General features: G+C 41.6%; 1 protein-coding gene across 2 annotated transcripts in view; it reads right to left on the reverse strand.

The window, feature by feature from the left end:
- Window positions 1–20,216, reverse strand: part of Mkx (mohawk homeobox) — a 68,723-nt gene that overhangs the window by 12,907 nt on the left and 35,600 nt on the right. The gene's annotated exons all lie outside the window — the stretch shown is intronic.

Raw genomic sequence — 20,216 nt, forward strand, 5'->3', positions numbered from 1 at the left:
TACATATTCTATTGGCATACAGAGCTCATTTCACTATTATCTAAATTTAGAACACAGGAGATTTCTAGGAAAAAAATGCAAGAAGTTGCTTTAACCTAACAAACTCATCTTAGGAGAGGCAAGAACATTAAAAAATTTAAATTATATTTTACTTATTTATAGTGTGTGTGTGGGGGGGTGTTGTATGTGTGCCAAGGTGTAGATGTGGAGGTCAGAGGACAACTTGCAGGAGTTGGCTCTCTCTGTCCACTATATGGGTCCAAGGATTGAATTCAGGCAGTCAAACTTGGTGGCAAGCATCATTATTTTATTTATTATCTTTATTTTATGTGTATGAGTGTTAAACGCCTGCATGTATGTAACTGTACCCATGTTATACAATGCCCGAAGATGCCAGAGGAAGGCATCAGGTCCCCTGGAACTAGAGTCACAGACAGTTGTTAGCTACCATGTGGGTGCTGGGAATCGAACCTGGGTCCTCTGCAAGAACAGCCAATGCTCTCAATAACTGAGCCATCTCTGCAGCCTGTGTGGAGTTCTTTACCTGCTGAGCCATCTTGCTGGTCCAGTAAAAGCATTTTATAGGAAAGAGGTCACCTGCTTTACAATACTTTGTATGAGGCACAAGATTCGAACTGGAACCACAGACTCAATAAGCAGGTGACACGAGGCACTTGTGCCTCCATTTCTTCACCTGTAACGTGGGGTGACAGTAACACCCATCTCCAAGACTACTGGAAGATGAATGAGGCATCAAAAGCAGAGCCCCCAACGCAGGCCTGGTGTGGAGTTAGGGCTATAGCACTGTGACTCCAGCTGTGGAGCATCACACTGTAGCTCACCTTTGCCAGGCACAGTCCCATGGAGGTAAAGAGATGCTCCCATGTTTCTTTTGTCAGATCTTAGGGCTCTAGTCCATTTTTTGGGGTGTGTTTTAGAGAATAAATGTCACAAGGGAATTCTCCAGGGGCAGGTCACTGGATCCCATCCCCGAGAATGATTATTAAGGACTGGAACAGGCTCCTCGGGGAGAAAGCAGAGGGGGCCTGCTGGGGAAACCGCTACAGTCAATCTTAGGTAGGCTATATTGAGTCAAGCCATGCAGGAACTTCCGTCTCTTCATTCAACTGTAGCATTACAAGAAGTAATTCTTTGGTATGATTTTTAAAAAAATTATTATTGGGTTCTTAATACTCCACCAAAGATCAACTACCAGTCTGAGGTTGTATATAGCACACTCACTAAGTTCCTGATTCTACTTCATGTGAATAGCACAACATTTCTGTAAGATTATATTTTTCAGAAATAAGTGAATACCTGTTACTTACCATCTGTCTTTGCTTAAATATGGATAGAATGGAAACATCGGAGAATGCACTCTGGGAATAAAACAATTCCCTTCCCATGCATTAGTATCACTCCACTATTATAATTTTTATATGCCATGACATATTATTCAGGAAGTCATTAGTAATAAACCAGAATAAAGGAACCCAAGTTTTCATGAGACTACAGAGTACTTAATAGTCAACAGCTCTCCTAATTGGTGTGGCCATGGTAATAAACTGCTGTAAGATCTGTAGTTTGTGTTTTGAAAATAAACATGTTGGCCCAGTTCACTATTGCTGTGATAGTGGGGACTTTTATTTTTGTAAGTCCTATTTTATTATTTTATCATTTTATCTTTCCTTTGGGAAAACGGGGTGACAGCAATCCACATGGGGTCTTCAAAAACCAATTACTCAAGCTAACATAAGATTTCTTTCTGGGGGAGGATAATCAGCTTTTGTAGACTAAAGAAAACTCTTTCTGCTGTCCTCAGTAGAATATTTTATTCAGGCCTTCCTCCAAAGAACAGAGATTGTTCCACCATCCACTGACATAGTGATAAGGTTTTGCAAACAGAGCTATTTTTATTAGTTTTTTTTTTGTCATTTTTTTCCAGACAGTGTCTGCCTGTAGCCCCAGCTGTCCTGGAACTCACTATGTAGACCAGGCTGGCCTTGAACTCACAGAGATCCACCTGCCTCTGCCTCCCGAGTGCTGGGATTAAAGGTGTGCGCCACCACACCCGGCTTTATTAGTTTTTAAATTTGTATTTTTTGTATGTCTGTGATGTAGATGCACACCTTGTCATGGTGCATGTGCCCACAGGAGTGTTCAGAGGCCAAGCAGGACCTTAGGTATCCTGCGATACCACTCTCTGCCTTGTTCCTCCTTTAAGACAAAGCCTCTCACTGAACCTGGAGCTAGGCTGGTAGCCAGAAAGCTTCAGTGATCCTCCTGTCTCTGGTCCCCATGGCACTGGATTTATAGGTTCACACAGCCACACCTGGCTCTTTAAGTGAGTGCTGGATATTCAAACTCAGGTCATCATGTTTGTGCGGCAAGAACTCTTAACTACTGAGCCATCTTTCCAACCTCAAACAGGATCTCAGGCATCCCTGAGATCCCTGGCTTTTTATGGTCTCTAAAGAGGTAATAAGGGCAGAACTGCCCTGTGTTATAGAGCATTGTCCCTCTTAGTCAGAGCAGCTCTGACTACTCACAAGAAACTCGAGATCAGGATTTCATCCCTCATAGAAGGAGGGGATGGGGAGAGTCATTAGACCCTCACTTGAGATTAAAGCACTCTCTCCTACACCTCCCTCCTAGCTGTACACACTGCATGCTGTTCTGTGGTCTCAGGAGGTAACAGAAATATAGAGGGTGGAAGGCTAAGGGAAAGGAGACCTCCATCTATGCGGCGATAAGGAAAGTTGTCATTCATGGTAGGACGTGGTTCTTCTGTGATGTAGCTATGTTAGGGGTCACTCAGCTCCTTCAGTTAACCCCTAACACATGTTCCTGTTAGTAAGCATAATAAATTCATTGGTTCACTAAGTTGGACTATTTGGTTTGCTTGTGCCCTATCTGGAATGAGTAGACATTTGTTCATGTCTCCCCAGGAAAAGGTCACTCAACACCCTGTAATCAACTTGGCAACCATCAAGCCCAATGCCACGGGCATAGAGCAGTGAGGTTGAGATACTAGATTTAGCTGTGAAGGTGGACTGAGTGGTTCCCATACAGGCTGCTGTCTTTGCTCTGACAATGAGTGAGCTACTACAACCTGGAACACTGGGATGGTTTGAATGGTCCCCCCCAACTTACTGTGGAAGCTTAATCACCAACACAGCTCTGCTGTAAGAGGTGACTGGGTCTTAGGGACTCTGTCCTTGAAAATGGATCAGTGGGTTAGTTATTGTTGGTGTGGGCTTCTGATGAAAAAAGGAGTTCACCCCCCTCATCTCTCTCACACTTTCTTGCCCTCCTGGCTTCTGCCATGGAATGATGCAGCAAGAAGAACCTCACCAGATGCTGGCCCCTGATGCTGAACTTCCCAGCTAGAGAGACAGTAAGAAACACACTTCTTTTCCTTGCAGTCTGTGATAGTCTATCATTTCAATCCAACACACACGAAGAAAAGACCAAATTGTTGAGAATGAGCCTATTGAAGCCCTCTGTGGATTATCAGGGGCAGAGGCTGAGATGTGAGGATGAGTCTTAGAGGAGTCCATTCAAAGATAGGCTGAGTTCAGTCCCTTCCCAGAGCTAGTGGGGCCATTCTGTGGGACCATTTCATCCAATGGCCTACCAGAAATCAGACACAAGTCTAATGCAATCAGGCTCCACATGGCAACTTTAAGAATTTAATATTCATGAGGGACATTTCTGTGTGGTAGAAAACACAGAACTCAAAAATGAATAAAAGAAATTGTAAGGAAGGGGAAAGAGAAAGCAAACACCCTTAGGATTTTGATTAAATAAAAATCACAATAAAAACAGCAAAAGAAAATGAACACAAGCCTCAGTGATGGCCAAGGAAGGAGAGTGATACAACATACAGTAAAACACCTCTTACAAACCCCTTTTATGGAGAGTTAAATTCAAAAGAATGGCATGCTCACATGCCTTCGGGTATTTAAACGTTTAAGAGCTGCTGTGTACAGGAGTGGTATAGTGTCACATACTGCTACACGTACACAAGAGATTTTAAGAAAACAGTAAGAAAAGACACTTATTTCACTAGTTAAAAGTTACTAATTTAGAGCAAGAATAGTACGCCTAATACTTGGACTAAAAGAGACCCTCCATGATTTCTTATTCATTCTACCCTTTGCCATATGTATAATTTAAATTATTTTATTTTTAACTGTGTGTGCATGTGGCCATGTCTGTGTATGGGTATGTGCTCATTAGTGTCAGTGCCCTTGGAGGCCAGAAGAGGGTGTTGGGTCTCATAGAGCTGGAGTTACAGGCAGTTGTGAGCTGCTATGGGGGTGCTGGGATAGAGTTCCAGTTGTCTGTAAGAAGAACAAACACTCTTAACCACTGAGCTATCTTTCCAGCCTAATATTTTTGATGACTTTCAAGGAATATAATATTTTAATGATCACTAAAAATAGCTTACCGATCTTATTTTTCATATCCTTTGTTCTCTGAAAACTTTATACATGTATAGCATGTATGTTGATCCTGCCCACAACCAACTCTCCCTTCCACTCCCTCCAATATTGCCTATTTAGAGAGAAAAAGAGGGAGAGACTGAATATATTTATATTTCCAGGACAAATCAGATCCACCTATCTGATCCACCTACTTTTTGACCCTGTGATAGAATATACTCTACACATAAAATTCAATTAAATTTCACAATCCCAAGTCCCTGCTGCCACCAAGACATCCAGAAATAGATGATGAATGAGCAAGAAGGAGCAGGAAGCAGTTGCTACCGTGAATGAAATATTATACAAAACAGTCTGGTTTTCACACACAGGAGTAAATAGACTACATATTTTCATCATAGGCGTAAAAACCAATTTTCTGGTGTTTGTGTGTCATAACAGCCAGGAAAATCATGAATTCTTTGTAAGATGCCAAAGCTTTCCAGGTGTGTGTCTCCTTCCTGCTAGCACCATGTCTTACCATTGGCATTAGTCATGTTTCCATCTTCAGAGGATGGGAAGCAGGAGGGAGCTGTACAAGCCACCACTGGTCAGAACACCTTCTCAGAAAAAACCAGGAGCAGGGAGGACCCATGAACCTAGAAACAACCCCAGCATCATGCTCACGATGGCCTCTGTTATCTTCCGTGTCTCTGCAGTTGAATGCACAGCTAGCTGATGTCCACTGGAGGGTGTCCCTGTCCTGCAAACTGTTTGTACATGGACCTGGTTTTGAAGGAACTGAAGGCATCCACCAGAAAGAACAGTCCTTCCTAGGTCACCCATGGTGGGAGTCCCACACAAGATAGTCTATAATCATAGAAATGAGCCATTATTTCGGGCCTCATGGCATCCTAAAGCTAAGATACCCTGTCCTCAGATGAGATGCTTGAAGGAATAGGAAAGAGACAGAAAATGAGGATTTACAGGAAGGGAAAAAACCCACTCTAAGAAACTAGATATATTTTCTGGTGATTTTCCGTGTTTTAGGAGGTCTATAACAGTCATCTTAGGAGACACAATTCATTAGGCAAATTGGTTGGGAAGATTCATAAAACATAAAAGGAAGTAATAACAGGCGTGAGGGTGGGTGGGAGCAAGTGTTGAAAGCACCCATCAGTGAGTTACAGTAGTGAGAAACCTCCCACTATCCATGTCTTCCCAGGCCACAGGCTCAGTTTCCCACAGTCGACCTCACTCCCCAAAACTTAATTAGAAAATTCCACAAAAAAACACTTGTAGATCAAATTGTACACCATGCCCAATAATGATGTATAATCTCACTCCATCCCACCTGGGTTGGGGCTGTCACCACCTGCCACAGCTCTCAGGCACTCAGCTGTCTCTCAGATCCTCACAGTGCACAGTGCTGTGCTCCAGGAAATTTGGTCAACTTCATAATGCAAAGTTCAAGAGCAGTGACACTGGGGATTCAGATATATCAGGAAGTGAAATTGCCAAGTTGCTTTTTCAAGGTAAAGGAGAGAGTGGGGAGATAAAGATGGCTCAGTGGGGTAGAATACTCACTGGTTAGGCATGAGCACCTTCCTGGGGTCAGATCCCAGGGGTCATGTAAAAAAAAAGCTGGACCTGGCTGCACACGCACCTGTAACCTCAGCACTCTAGCAGGCAGGGACAGGAGGATCTTTGGGGACTGCTGGCTGCCAGCCCAGCTTTAGGTTAGCAAGGACACTGTCTTAAAAGAGTAAGTAGGTCAAACAAATTAAAGGGGGGCGCGCATCTCCAGAGAGATGTCTCAGAGTACTAGCTGTTCTTGCAGAGGAGCTGGTTCCAAGCACCCACATGATGGCTAACAAGTTTGTAACACCTGTTCCAGGGGATCCAACACCCTCTTCTGGTCTCTGTGGGCACTGCATAATGGGTACAATTATATGCTGGCAAAACACTCATACACATAAAATTTAAAAATAAATAAATAAAATAAAAAAAAGAGTAAGTGGAAAATGCTAGAGCAAGACACCTGATGTTGTCCTCTGGCCTTGCACAGGCATGCACCCCTGAACACACATGTACATACACCATACACATATACCACATTCATGCACATACATACCAAAAAATTAAAGAGTAAAACTTTAAAAAAGTAAAGTAATATTTTATCACTATGTACTAGAATTCAATTTTATGATTTGTTCCTTTGTGCATTTATAAGTTATTAATCTCTGTGCATTTATAAGTTCAGCTTATTGCACTTTTGGGAGCTGCAGGTTAGGATTAATTGAAGAAATATTTGAATGAAAACTCTAGGCTACTTTTTGGCTTTACTAAGACACAGAAAAAGAGAATGACAGGGACTCAAAGAGTCCTGAAGCTGCTTCCTAATGAATCCTAGCCTCTACCTGGTTTAGCCTGAATGGAAAAGCCTGGTTACCACTAAAGACTTTGAACCGTTTTCTGTACTTTGTTCCTGCAGCAGCCAGGTAAGCAGCAGGGAGCACACAGGCAAGTGGCCCCTTTCTGAGTTTCAGTTCTGAAGTGTATCCACTGTGGTTTGGGCTGGGTGGCTTAATCACTCTGGGTCTCATTTTAAAAACAGGTACAATGGATATAAAAAATAGTAACTAGATCCCGGGCGTGGTGGTGTGGACCTTTAATCCCAGCCCTTGGGAGGCAGAGGCAGGTGGTTGTCTGTGAGACTGAGGCTACCCTGGTCCACAAAGTGACTTTCAGGCAGTGACTAAAACAAAATGAAACAAACAACAAAAACAAAAACAGTAAACAGTTGGGATTGTTGTAAAACTCAGAAGTCATTACTGTAAGATAGTAGGTTCTCAGTAATGCTAAACAGCAGCAATTTGACAATTACATGTGCTATTTTTTTGTAGCAAAATGTGTTGACCTTTGAACAGTTACCTTGAAATGGAACAGATAATAAGAAACACAACAATTCTGCATATTTTTGTGTTTGAATTATCTAAGCCATGTTATGTCTATGCTGCTCCAGTGTGGAAAATTCTCAAAAGGGCACGATGCATAATTATGAGAACTTGTTTTGCAATGGCCTGGAGAAGGTCACTTCAGTTGGTCAGGATCCATAACATGCACTGCATTAGGAAGGAGTCTGCAATGATGAGAATGGGCATGTGACAGCAAATAACAGACTTGCAGCGACTGCCAATCCTCTGTTCACTCTGTGCTCCTGCCTGCAACGGCCATTGGGCTAGCAGCTGCACACACATTATTTAATCGCTGTGTTAGAGTACTGCACTGTTTTTAAACCAGGGATTGAACCCAGGGTCTCTCTAGAACTTGGCAAGTATCCTCCTATTGAGCTATACCCCAATCGGAGTGTTTGCTCTGAATTGCTTGGAGAAAGCTTTACACATGAAGACCCTCAAATATGGCATTTGAGGTTTCAGTAAGACCTTTGACAATTCCCATCGTTTAGAAGTTGCTTCTCATAAGATTCTATGAGGTGTAATTCAGTAGTATACCTGCCTTTCACGGGGGACAAAATAAATATTTAAAACACACATAGCTAAAAGACTTTAATAGTATCACCTTTTCATCCTAAGCCGGTTCTCAGTATCTGGTGCAAGGATGTACGGATTATCAAATACTCCTAACGTTTTATAAACTGGCATTACAATTTTTTTTTTGCTCTGCCTTGCTAAATAGGAAGAATGTTTAACTTCTCTTGGATTTTTTTAACCATCTTTGGATTCTTTGTGCTTTGGTAGAAAATATATAATCATAATGAATCTGAATTCACCCAAGTCATTGTTATTCTCTTTTTCTGTGTCTTAGTAAAGACAAAAATTGGTGAGTGCCAGAAAAATCCAATATTTTGTACATAGAATTTAGCCTTTTCTCCCTATCTTTCTCCCTATAATTAAGGGTCAGGGCATTTTAATACAATTCATGGTGATAATGACAGTATTTATGAATCATTTTGCAAGTCATAACCATGTTATTTATCTCATTTGTTTTGTGCACACTTACATTATTTTCAACATTTTCCATAGCACAGTACTTGCTTAGGATGAGAAAGGCCCTGGGCTCAGTCTCTATCACTGAAAAAAAAATCCCCATTTTTCTATTGTGGGAAATAAGAATAAGCAAAAGCTGTTTGGCAGGTCCAAGGCCAAGTTGTGAGTAACAACGGGGCTGGAAACCAAGCCTGTTTCTTTCAAGTGCAGTGGAATATTCTCTGTGTTGTCTTCATTTATTTACTCACAGGTTCATTGGTTCACTCAGCAAACATTTATTGAATGCCTGCTAGATCCCAGCCACTATGACAGACCCTGGAAATAATAACTACAAGGGATCTCGTTTCAAAGCAGTTGACCATTTGGTACATGAATGACAAGAGCTCATAGCAGTAAGTGCTGGGGAAGCTGTGGGAAAATGGAGCAGTGCAGGTCACTAGAAGATGATGCCATTACCCGGCAGAACTCCTCATGCCCATTATTATACCAGTGCCAAAATACAGTAAAGATGGGGAAGCACAGGCCTGAGGGGCAGGTGAGCAGAGTTACTGAGCTGAAGAAGACAGCAAACATTCCATGGGCAGGAGGGAAGGGCTCTGTGAGGCACGCTGTCATGATCGCTCTGGGGAGCTCTCTTTTTTTCAATGGCATATATGTAGGGCCAGCTGGAAGTGAACCAAGAGAGATCAACAGAAGTCAAAGCTCATGGCTTTGTGTATAAGATGAAAAAAGTGGACTCTATCTTGAAAGGTACCAGGAGACTCTACAGTCTAATTGGGAGCAGATCTGGACACCAGGAAGATTCCTCTCAGCTTGGTATAAGGCCAGATGGGAGGAGCCAGGTGAGATCCTGGCAGGGATCCAAGGGAGAAGTGAGTCTCTTGAAGGAGCAGGGAAGATGAGAAGGCAGGATGCAAAGAGATGAAGGAATCATTAAATGACCGAATGGGGCTGGCGTGGGAGGCAGGAATCTCAAGGCCCAGCCTTGGGAGAATGGGTTATTAGTGATGGCATTCTCTGGGTTAGGGAGGAAAGGACGAGGGATAGGTTTTCCTTTGAGTAGGCAAGACATAAAGAGTTTGATTTTTGTATATCCAGAGTCTGAGGGGGTTCTGCTCTTTAAGCACAGATGTGGATGAACCACTGGAGATCTATGATGATGCAGCTCTTACTCCAAAGTCAAAACTGTGATGCTGGACCATTTGGATATATTTTGATATTTTCTTCTCAAGGCATTCCTTTGTGCAAACAGGAAAAGACAAGTGAATGAATGAATGAATGAGTGAATGATAAAGGGTTGAACTGCAGCAGAGTGCCTTAGCATGGAGACATGAACATTTTCCATATGCTGGGCTTATATTACTCAACATGGGATTTTTTATTATTCAATATGTGATTTTTTAAGTATAAAATACCAATATCTTGAAAGAGGAATTATTTTAAAAATCACACACCCATCATACATACTGAATTATTCTCAGAATGAATCATACACCCAAAGGGCAAAGGGAAAAGCAGTCATTTCCCTAAAGAAGAGGAAGAAAGAGCAGGCCGTGTATCTGGCTGACAGCCAGGCTAGAGGTTTCAAGGCAAATCTCTACTAAACCATCTTTACCAAAGTTCTCACTCAAAGTGACATGAACCTTTTGACATGAACTATTTAAAAGGAACTTTACTTATACCACAAAGTGACAGAGGCAGGCGGATCTTTGTGAGTTCGAGGCCAGCCAGGTCTACATAGTGAGTTCCATCCAGGACAGCTGGGGCTATAGGGAGACCCTGCCTCAAAAAGACAGAAAAAGAAAATTAACACTGAATTTCATACTAGACAAAATGATGATAACCTTAGATGACTGGGAAGAAACATGTATTATTTTAAGGAGAAAAAAAGGGACTTTTGGAGAGTACAGAGGAGTTAATGAGAATTTCCACTGAAAACCAAAAGCTAACAACAGCTCAGAGAGCCTCTCCCACTGAGGCCAGGTGCTCCTTAAAGAATGGATAAATCAGACCAGCCAGATAGTTCAGCAGGTAAAGGTGCCTGGCACCAAGCCTAACAACCTGAGTTCAATTCCTAGAAACCACATGATAGAAGAAGATAACCAACTTCTGAGGTCAGAAGCTGTCCTCTGACCTCCACATGGGCAGGGTGGCATGTACACGATCATACATGCACACACACACACACAAACACACACACTTTTTAATAAAGAATGAATGAGCCGATGAAGTTCGTTTACTTGTGGCATTTGGAATCACAAGTCTAATCTCTTGAAATGGCATGAAGACTTAAAGAAAACATGCAGAAATGATCTTTTAATTTTTTTTCCTAGACAAACTGTATTTCATTGGCTACCCAAGCTGTATTCTGCTCTTTGACAGGGGCAGCTCCCGCAGGAGGGCAGCTTTCTGTTGGGAGTGTGCATTATGTTCATTTGTCTTATGTCTAAAAATTAGAACTTAACAAGCTTCTAATCATCACTTGTTAATTTGAAATAGAAAGATTTCTTTTTTCCACTGAAAGCAGACTGTAATAAAAAAAAAAATAGCAACATTCTCCAAGGTCATATGTTGTTGGCACAGCTCAAGAAAACCTTGTAGTCTAACTTGCTTATGTTCAGCTGTGTTTACTTAGACTTAACTTGACAAAGTCTGTCTCTGATTATCCAGAGCAGTCATCTGCCCTCAGATAAATAGATATTACACAAACTTTTGGAGGGAATGGCATTTGGCCCCCATAATTTTGGAATAATTTACTATGTACCCTCAACCTAAAAACACCAAAATGATTCACAATATCTTTTTGTGATGGAAACATAAATATTTCATTTTACAAAGGGAGCCGTCTCTATGACCGTTATAGATTTTTGGTGATTTACTGGTGAGGCATGGGACCACTTTGGAAGGTGTGGCAGAACTCTGCAACAGCGGTTATGGACAACATTCATTTCAGTCTTTTCAATAACCATCAAGATTTCAAGGAATTTCTGTAAACAAGCTGTCACTTAAAGAAAATAACTTTCCATCAATTTTTGCACCAAGACTCCAGAGCAGAACATGCATATGAAAATAAGAGTTAAGTAAATGACTTCCAGGACGACGTCTTGGAATCATGTTTACGCTAAGGGTAGAAGGCAAAAGCTCCATGTCTCACCACTGTATCTTACACTAACAGCAAATTTTTGCTTTTAGAGTACCGTAAACCATTTCCACTGCACAGGATCTGTTCCTAATTAGCCAAGAATTTATTCTGCCCCATCATATTTACATGCCTGTTGTTAGATTTGCACACCAAACGATACTACCCAAGCTTTCCTCTCCAAACTGAGTTGAAGCAAAGGTGGAAGTATTTATATTCCCTGGTGAGCCATCAACAAACCCATCAATCCACAGCCTACTCTACTCTTGCTAACAGCTAGCAGTTCACTGAAAGAGAGGGAGATAGGGGGTGTCTCTGCGATGCATCAAACTAGAAAAATCACAAACTGAACGTAGACCATTGTGTCATCAGTTCCCCACTTTAATTCATTCAACTATGAAGAGTTTCTTTCCACAGGAACTCGTTTCTTCCCTGACTCCTGTGATATTCTTGAGCTCATAAAGCTCTTTGTGGTATGGGGCACTGGCGAGGGGGGCCACAAGCACTGCGGGGGTGGGGGGCACAGCCCTCTGGTAATCCAGGCAACATTTGTTCTGATGCTTTCTACTTTGGTTTTTACCTCAACTTACAGAATTTACTTAGCTAAACACTGTAAATAAACTAAGGCAGGTAAGCACTGCTGTTGCTGGAACAATCAGCCAGGCTTGCTGAAGGCTCTTCTGGACCTTCCTACATGCTTTTCCTTCATGGTTTTGTTTTGAGATCCATAAAACACAATTTTACATACATATATATTTATGATTATAACAATATAAAATACCATCTATAATTATATATGAGTATAAAAAAATGTATGTACCTAGGTATAAAAGGAGCCAGGTGTGGTGGCGCACGCCTTTATTCCTAGTACTCAGGAGGCAGAGGCAGGTGGATCTCTGTGAGATCAAGGCCAGCCTAATTTACATAGTGAATTCGAGGCCCTGGGGCTACAGGGAGGCCCTGTCTCAAAAAAAAACAACAACAAAAAAACAAAACAAAAACCCAACAAAATAAAAACAAAACAGAAAGGCGTATGTTTTCAAGTGTGCACGTCTTTAAGGTCAGTACACAAATCTGTAGCATGCAGGAGACTCATGCTGATCTCCATTACAGAGAATGTACTAAGGCTTCATTCACTTTCAATGCAGAACTGAGCCACGGTCCTTCCAGAACCTGTAAGGTTCCTCAGATCCAAACTATAGCCATAGAACTGGATCCAGGAAGACAAGGGCTTCTCTTCTGAAGCTCAGCCACACTAGAAAGCTAGCATCAAGGCTGCTCCTGTAGAGAAAGTCAGTTTCACAATGTGACAAGAGGCCCTGGGGAGCAAGGTGCCTGGGACATAGGCAGAGAGACAGAGGAGCAGCCTTTACCTTGGAAGCAGGACGGCGCCAAGGAGGGGCTGGGGAGGCAGCTGACATGTAAAACTCAGAGACTTTTGAGAAGCAGAGCCACCCACTGACTAGCTGCTTACAAAAGAAAAGTGTATTACCAGAGCAGACAAGGACTTGAAACTCCCAACACAAGCTTGTTGTGGGGGTTCACTCTAAAAAGAAACACAAAAATCCCACGTACGCAATTTATTTTCCATTCATTCAAGACTGCCATGAAGCAGTGTGGTTTCTAGGACAGAAAAGACACCACAGTTCATTCTCTAAAACCCAACTTGATTCAGAAGAAAATGCCATGGATCATTAACCAGGATGAGCTTGCTGAAAATCTGCAGCTGAATTAAACTTACATGACTTTCATGATATTAAGCAAAGTTGGAACTGGAGTCACAAAACAAAAAAGAAGGAAAAAAAGAGAAAAAAAGAAGAAAAAGACAACTTTCCCAACAAAAATTTGAAAAATCTCCTCTTTTTTCTGGTTTCATTTTTCCCAGAACTGAAACACCACAAAATAACACCACCACAGTGCAGTTCCTTCCAGCTCGGCCAGGAAGGGCCGAGATACATAAACATCTTTATTTCACTTTTTTACAAGAAGGTGACCAACATTTTCTTAGCCTTCCAAAAAGCTTCAGGTTTGGAATATGTTTTGGTTAAATGTCAGCAAAGGAATTCACTCATCGTTCAAAAAACACTTTTTCCTTCCAACTTTGGAGTAGATGTAGAAACTCCGTGGAGGCGAATGGAATTACAAAACAGCTCAGACCTGCAAAGGGGAATCCAGCTTCGTAATTCCTGAGAGGAAGTTCAGGGAAGGATCCTCTACAGGGGGAACAGGAGGAACAAAATCCTTTCTACAGCACTGTGGGGCAAGTGCTGTCAAGGTCATGACCATGTTTGAACCTCACAGAGCTCTGCGAGGTGTTTTCATTTTCCTCATTTTATATACATATATCATACTGTCTAACTAGGGAAGTTAGACAGTTTTGCTAGTGTTTTGCCATTAGTAAGTGGTAAAGGAAAAACTGGAACCCAGTTTTTCAAAGTCTAAAACTGCAATCCAAGCGGGAGAAGGTGATGGTTGACACAGTGGGCGCCATCTTGGCTGTCAGGGAGGTACTGTGAGTGTTGCTGCTGTATCCATGGACAAGGAAATGGTGTGTTACTGTTGGTATCTAGTCAAAACACAAACTGGGACCAACACTGGCTTTCCCACTGGTCATCACAGTCCAAATTAGGGGCGTCAAAACGCTAGGTCTTTAGTAGACTGTGTGCTCTGAAGGAATTTTGATGAAAGTTATTTTTTTTTAAACTGTGGCAAAATATACATAACATAACATCTATCATTTTAACCATTTTTAAGAGTACATGTGAGTGGCACTGTGCAATTAACACAGAAAGCTACAATTGGCCAAAATGTACAGAATAAGAGTACATAGTTCGTGTCCCTGAATAGGACTCGTATATTAAAACTCACCCACCCAGGGCCCAGGGACCATTGCAGAAGAGGGGGCAGAAACATTGTAAGAGCTGGGAGTGACCACGAGGAAATAGTTTTCCAGGTTTCTAGGAACTTGCTCGTATGAACTTACAGCAATGGTGGCAGCATGCATAAGACTCATGCAAACTCAAACCAGACAAAAACTCAGCATTGAACTAGGGAAATGGGTAAGAACCCCAACTGTAGCCAAGGAAATATTGGCAGCTAGTCACTGCTGGGTGAGGGAGAGTTGGTGTTCTTTAAGGGAGTGATGCCAGATAGGCTGACCAGGCTCCAGTGGATGATTCACACCAGGGAACATCTAGTGACACAAACTTGACTCAGTTGGCCTTAACACATGTGATAGAATGCATGAAATCCAGTGGGGGAGCTAAAGGGAGGTGCAGATAGGGGAGGATGTTTCAATATGATTAAGATGTATTTATGAAATGCACAAAAATTTAAAAAGTAGATATTGAAAAAATAAACAAGTACTTTTTAAAAAAGAAAAAATATTTATGTATTTGTTTTCATTTTATGTGTATAAATGCTTTGCCTATCTGTATGTAGGTGCACCACATGTCATGCACTGCCCTCAGAGACCGGGGAGGGTGTCAGACCCCTGGAACTGGAGTTATTAACAGTTGTTAGCCACTATGTGGGTGCTGGGAACCAAACCCAGATCTTTTGTAAGAGCAGCCAGTGCTTTTAACTGCTGAGCCATTTCTCCAGCCATACATCTCTCCAGTCCCATGTAACACCATCTTCTTTTTGGTCTTTTTGGGACAGGATCCCCTTGTAGTCCCAGCTGGGCTGGAACTTACTATATAGACCAGACTGACTTCGATCTTGCAAATATCTCCCTGCCTCTTCCTCCCAAGTGTTGGGATTCAAAGCATGTGGTACCATGTCCAGCTTTCAACTTCTGTCTCTATCAACTTGACTACTCAAGTTTCTTCATGTCCATAGAATCACATGAGTGTTGTCCTTTTTGAGTAGAACATATAGAAATGTCATGGTTTCCTACAGCACCCTTGTGAAATCAGACAGTTCTGCAGTCAGCTCACAATGGAAAAGCTAAAAACATGCTACACATTGATTTGTGGCTGTAGTTAGCTTCCCATTCTTTAAAAAAAAATTACATTTTTATTTATTTTTTCATTTTTTGTGTGTGTGCCAGGACATGAATGTGGAAGTCAGAGGACAACTTGCAGGAGTTGGTTCTCTCCTTCTACTATGTGGGTACCAAGGATCAAACTCAAGTTGTCAGGTTTGTTGGTAAGCATTTTTACTGGATCACCTGTCTTGCCAGCCCTTAGTTTCCCATTCTTGACCAATGGCTTAAAAGAACCTCTTACTGTAGATTCACAGTACTCAGACTCCCTGCCTCACCATCTCACCTTTAGTTTCTGTTTGAAACAAGAAGGGCAGACTATGGACTGTTACCCTATGGTAGAACTAGAAGCACACTTTAATATGATTTTCATTTTTACATATGTTGCTTGTGAACTTCTGGAAGAAGATTAGATAAGGCTCATGAACAATTCCCTTAGTACTCAGTAAATAAAAAATAATATTAAAGGTGCTGGAGGATGGCTCAGTGGTTAAGAGCATTGGCTGCTCTTGCAGAGGACTTGGGTTTAATTCTCAGAACCCATATGAAGGCAAACAACCATCCATAATTCCAGTTCCAGGGGATCCAACGCCCTCTTCTGACCTCTGCAGGCATTGCATGACATGTGTGCACTTACACACAGGCAATACACTATGCACATAAAATAAAAATAACAAAAATAATAAATAAAATATTTTAAAGAGTATAAAAATGAAATACTGTATCTGTTATATAGTATACAACATTATATTTCAATACAGTAGTGAAGTACAATAGATAAAGAATCCTACTAGAGGGTTTATCCAGAATTACTCAGCATGGACTCGCAATTCCCTCAAGATCTCATTGGTATCCCACTTCTCAGTGATTACCTCTCCCTACTTTCTTTGATCCTTAACATGCAGAGCCCATTCCTAAAAGACTTTTTTTCTTAGTTCCAATTTCCCTTCCTCTTCTTCTTCTTGCTTGCTCTCCTTTTTAATCAAACTAACTCCTCATATGTACTTTTCTCTAGCACTAAGGGGATTTAATTTTTTTTCTCCTCTGGGTATTCTCCTGTCATTGTTTCTTCTGTTTATTTCTGTGCTAACGTCATTTGCTATAGCTGGCAGGTAATAGCTATACCTTTTGTTTTGTTTGGGCTTATTCTGTCTCAAAATCAGATCTTCTAACTTGTTTTGTTTGTTTGTTTTTCTGAGACAAGGTCTTACTACCTAGACCAGGCTGGTCTTGAATGTGAAGCCTCCCGAACACTGGGATTATAGGTATACCACATCAGGCTGGATCCTCTAGCTGTTATATTAAGGAAGATTTACCTGTCTTATACTCAACCATTAAGACAACTCAGATTTTCCAGGAAAGAAAATGATACATATTTGCTTCAGTTACCCAAATGCAAATAGTCAATGGTTAAAAGAGGTAAATTAAAGTGTCCTTGAGTTCTCTGAAGAAAAAAGAAAGATGAATCTAATCTTGACAAGCTCACTACAACAGACAAAAGCAACGGCAAGTCCTTGTGATGATTTTGCATCTTTTCAGAGAGCACTCAAACTGCACGGTCTGCATGTAAGAAATTCTTAAAAATTAAGAAAAAGATTCTATTTAATTAAAACTCAATAGGAACTGAAAAAGAAATCCCTTCATACCATTCTCTGTCCTAGGGCTTCTTTTCACATCTTTCTCTATTCCCGATCAAGGCTTCAGGCTTTTCTTTATTATATATATGCTTTCTATAAAGGACAAGAACCAGGTGGACCAGGCTGGGTGTGGCAATCAAGGCCAGTCTGGTCTACATGAGTTCCAGGCCTGCAGGAGTTACAAGGAGATGCTAAAAAAAATAAAAAATAAAAATAAGAAAAAGAAGGAGGTGGACTTATAACATGAATCAAAGTTGTTTCTGTATCTTTCTATTTTTTTCCTAGAAGTTTCCATATTACCTTCTGTTTCTTGATGGGTCAGGTGGAGGGAAGTGGCAGACCCAGGAATGTGGACATATAGATCTCTAGACCATCTGTTCTGACTGTGCCACATCCCTGGTATGGTCAACAGAGTGAATGATTAGTTCTACTCCAAGGAAGAACATGCATGAACTTCTAAGTCTGCATAAGCCCAAGAAGTCCGGAAAGTACACACAACTATCTCTAAATAAACCTGGGATGGGGAAGATGATTAGGTTTTAGAAAATCATCAAACTTCTAACCCAGTAAGCAGGCACTGGTGAAGAAAAGGCATTGTTACTTAACATCACAAATCCTTTATAAGGAGGGTGAAAGTTGTGGACCACAAGGCCCCTTAGGTCTGTAGTAGGAGGTAAGTAGGAAAGGGAGGGAGGGGGAAGAGAACTAGTGAGATGCATGAGACAGCCCAGGGTAGAGGAGACAGGGCAAGAGTCTTGGGTGGGAAGGCTGAAGGATGCTTTAGGGTGAGGGCAGGGATGGGATGTAGCTTGCTGACAGACTGTGTACTTAGCCTCTGCAGGACTGCTGCATTCATGCCCAGCACAAGGAGGAGGGAGCTGTGCTCCCTATGATGTCAGGAAGACCTGTGGTGGAAGGCCCTCCTCCATTTCCTCCATGTGTCCCATCCATCCCACTATACTATGAGCATGTGTTTGAAGAGTGGGGTCTCCTGGCACTTGAGGAAGCGTTTTCATATCTGGATCAATATGCTGCAGATGTAGAACAGGAGCACATGCAGAAATGACAGCAGGACCCATGAAGTGAATGTGCCTTAGGAAGAACACGGAGCTGCAGGCTGTGACAGCAATGCTTACCCCTTCACAGCATGGACCAAACCATCTCAGGGAATCCCACTTAGATAGAGCAAATCTCATCACCTGTGTGACAGAGCAGTGGTGTGCAGGAGTGGGGAAGGGATGGGTGTACATACCTTTGTCTGAAAAAGTACCCAATGCTCTTCTTATACGAATTAAAAAAAAAAAAAATGTTAGCTGGGCGTGGTGGCACACACTGTAGTCCCAGCACTTGGGAGGCAGAGGCAGGCAGTCTCTGTGAGTTCAAGGCCAGTCTGGTCTACACAGTGAGTTCCAGGACAGCTGGGGCTACAGGGAGACCCTGCTTCAAAAAAAAAAAAAAAAAAAAAAAAAAAACCCGACCAAAACAAAAAACAGGTTTTAGGTTTATTTATTTTTATGTGTGTGAATGTTTTGCCTGAACATGTATGTGTGCACCGCATGCATGCCTGGTGCCCAGAGATCAGAAAAAGGTGTTGGGTCCCCTGGAACTGGAGTTACAGTGGGTTGTTAGCTGCCATGTAGGTTCTGGGAACTGAACCCAGATCCTCTGCAAGAGCAGCCAGTGTTCTTAACGGCTGAGCCAGGTCTTCAGCCCTGTTTTTATGCAATTTTTTAAATAGACCACTTACAAAACAAAGAACATCTCCAATTAAACGCAGAGTCACTGTTTTCAGGAGTTCTCTGTGAGGGTTTTTTTTTTTTTTTTTTTTTTTTTTTTTTTTTTTTTTATTTTTTTTACCAGGATAGAAAACACGGTAAAATAGGGTGGAAAGAGCCTGAATCAGAAGCTGAGAGACTTCACTTCTCTTTCTGGCTCTGCCATTAAGTAGTTGCAACAAGTCACTCCCTCTCGCCCTCCAGAACGTGGGAATAATTATCCTTCCTTTTACCTCATGGAGTCGTAATGAGGATCAAATAGAATAACAGATGTTCATGCACTCTGCAGTACACAGTGCAACACAATATAAGATATTCTTAGACCTAATCTGGCATTAGATTTGCTAATCAAATACCAGAATAGTAAGGACAAAAATGAACTTAGTAAAAATATTTCCACAGTTCAATCATGGATAGTAAACCCTCTTCTTGCCATGATAAACAATAGCCTTCTGCTTTAAATGGTATTTTTATCACACATCCAACTCTCCGAGTTTCAGTGTGTTCTCATTTTATAACTCTTGTCCTGTAGCTTTCCTTCTAGATTGCTTCCTCCTCTGTAGATGAGTACATGAAATAGGGGTGAGGGTGATGGATGCTGAGCTTGCTTCCCTGGATGGCAAGGAGCATGCCACTTGATCTTATGCAAGGATTAAACCATTCCTGGGTACAGCCCAGAGGGAGGAGCAACTCCCCCCCCCCCAAAAAAAAACCAAAAAAAAAAAAACGACCAGACTGGCTGAAAAAAATGGCTGATCCCCCAGCATCCAGGAGTTCACTTACTTCTCCAGTGGCTACAGTTATAGTTTGTAGTCTGTTTGGCACAGAAAAATCTAACTGCAGCCTTTGTGGTTTAAATAAAATGTATCTGCAGCAGCTTGGAGCCATGTTTGAAAATGTTCTGTGTTATTTTAGTTCAAGAACAAGTTTTAAAATTAAAAGAAAACTTTGGCTTTAATTACAGATTAAGAGTGAAAGTTGTTTCAAAGGAATGTTATCAAGTCCCACTGTTGGAGAAAGCATTCGAATTTTTAAACTAATCCTTCTCTTAAAGTAAGTCCTCGTCGATATAGGAAGATTAAAAAGCGTGCACAAAGCACACAGGGACATTTCAGACTTGGGCAGCCGTACTTCATCCACTCAGCATTACGTTCCCACACACTTTAGAACAGGACTTGGGTCTTAGCAGACCTTACTATTCACACAGGGACAGACCTAGTAAAAGACGGCTGACACAGCTTTG

This window comes from Nannospalax galili, unplaced genomic scaffold (assembly GCF_000622305.1).
Source record: "Nannospalax galili isolate Female #2095 unplaced genomic scaffold, S.galili_v1.0 scaffold43, whole genome shotgun sequence".
Classification (NCBI taxonomy): Eukaryota; Metazoa; Chordata; class Mammalia; order Rodentia; family Spalacidae; genus Nannospalax; species Nannospalax galili.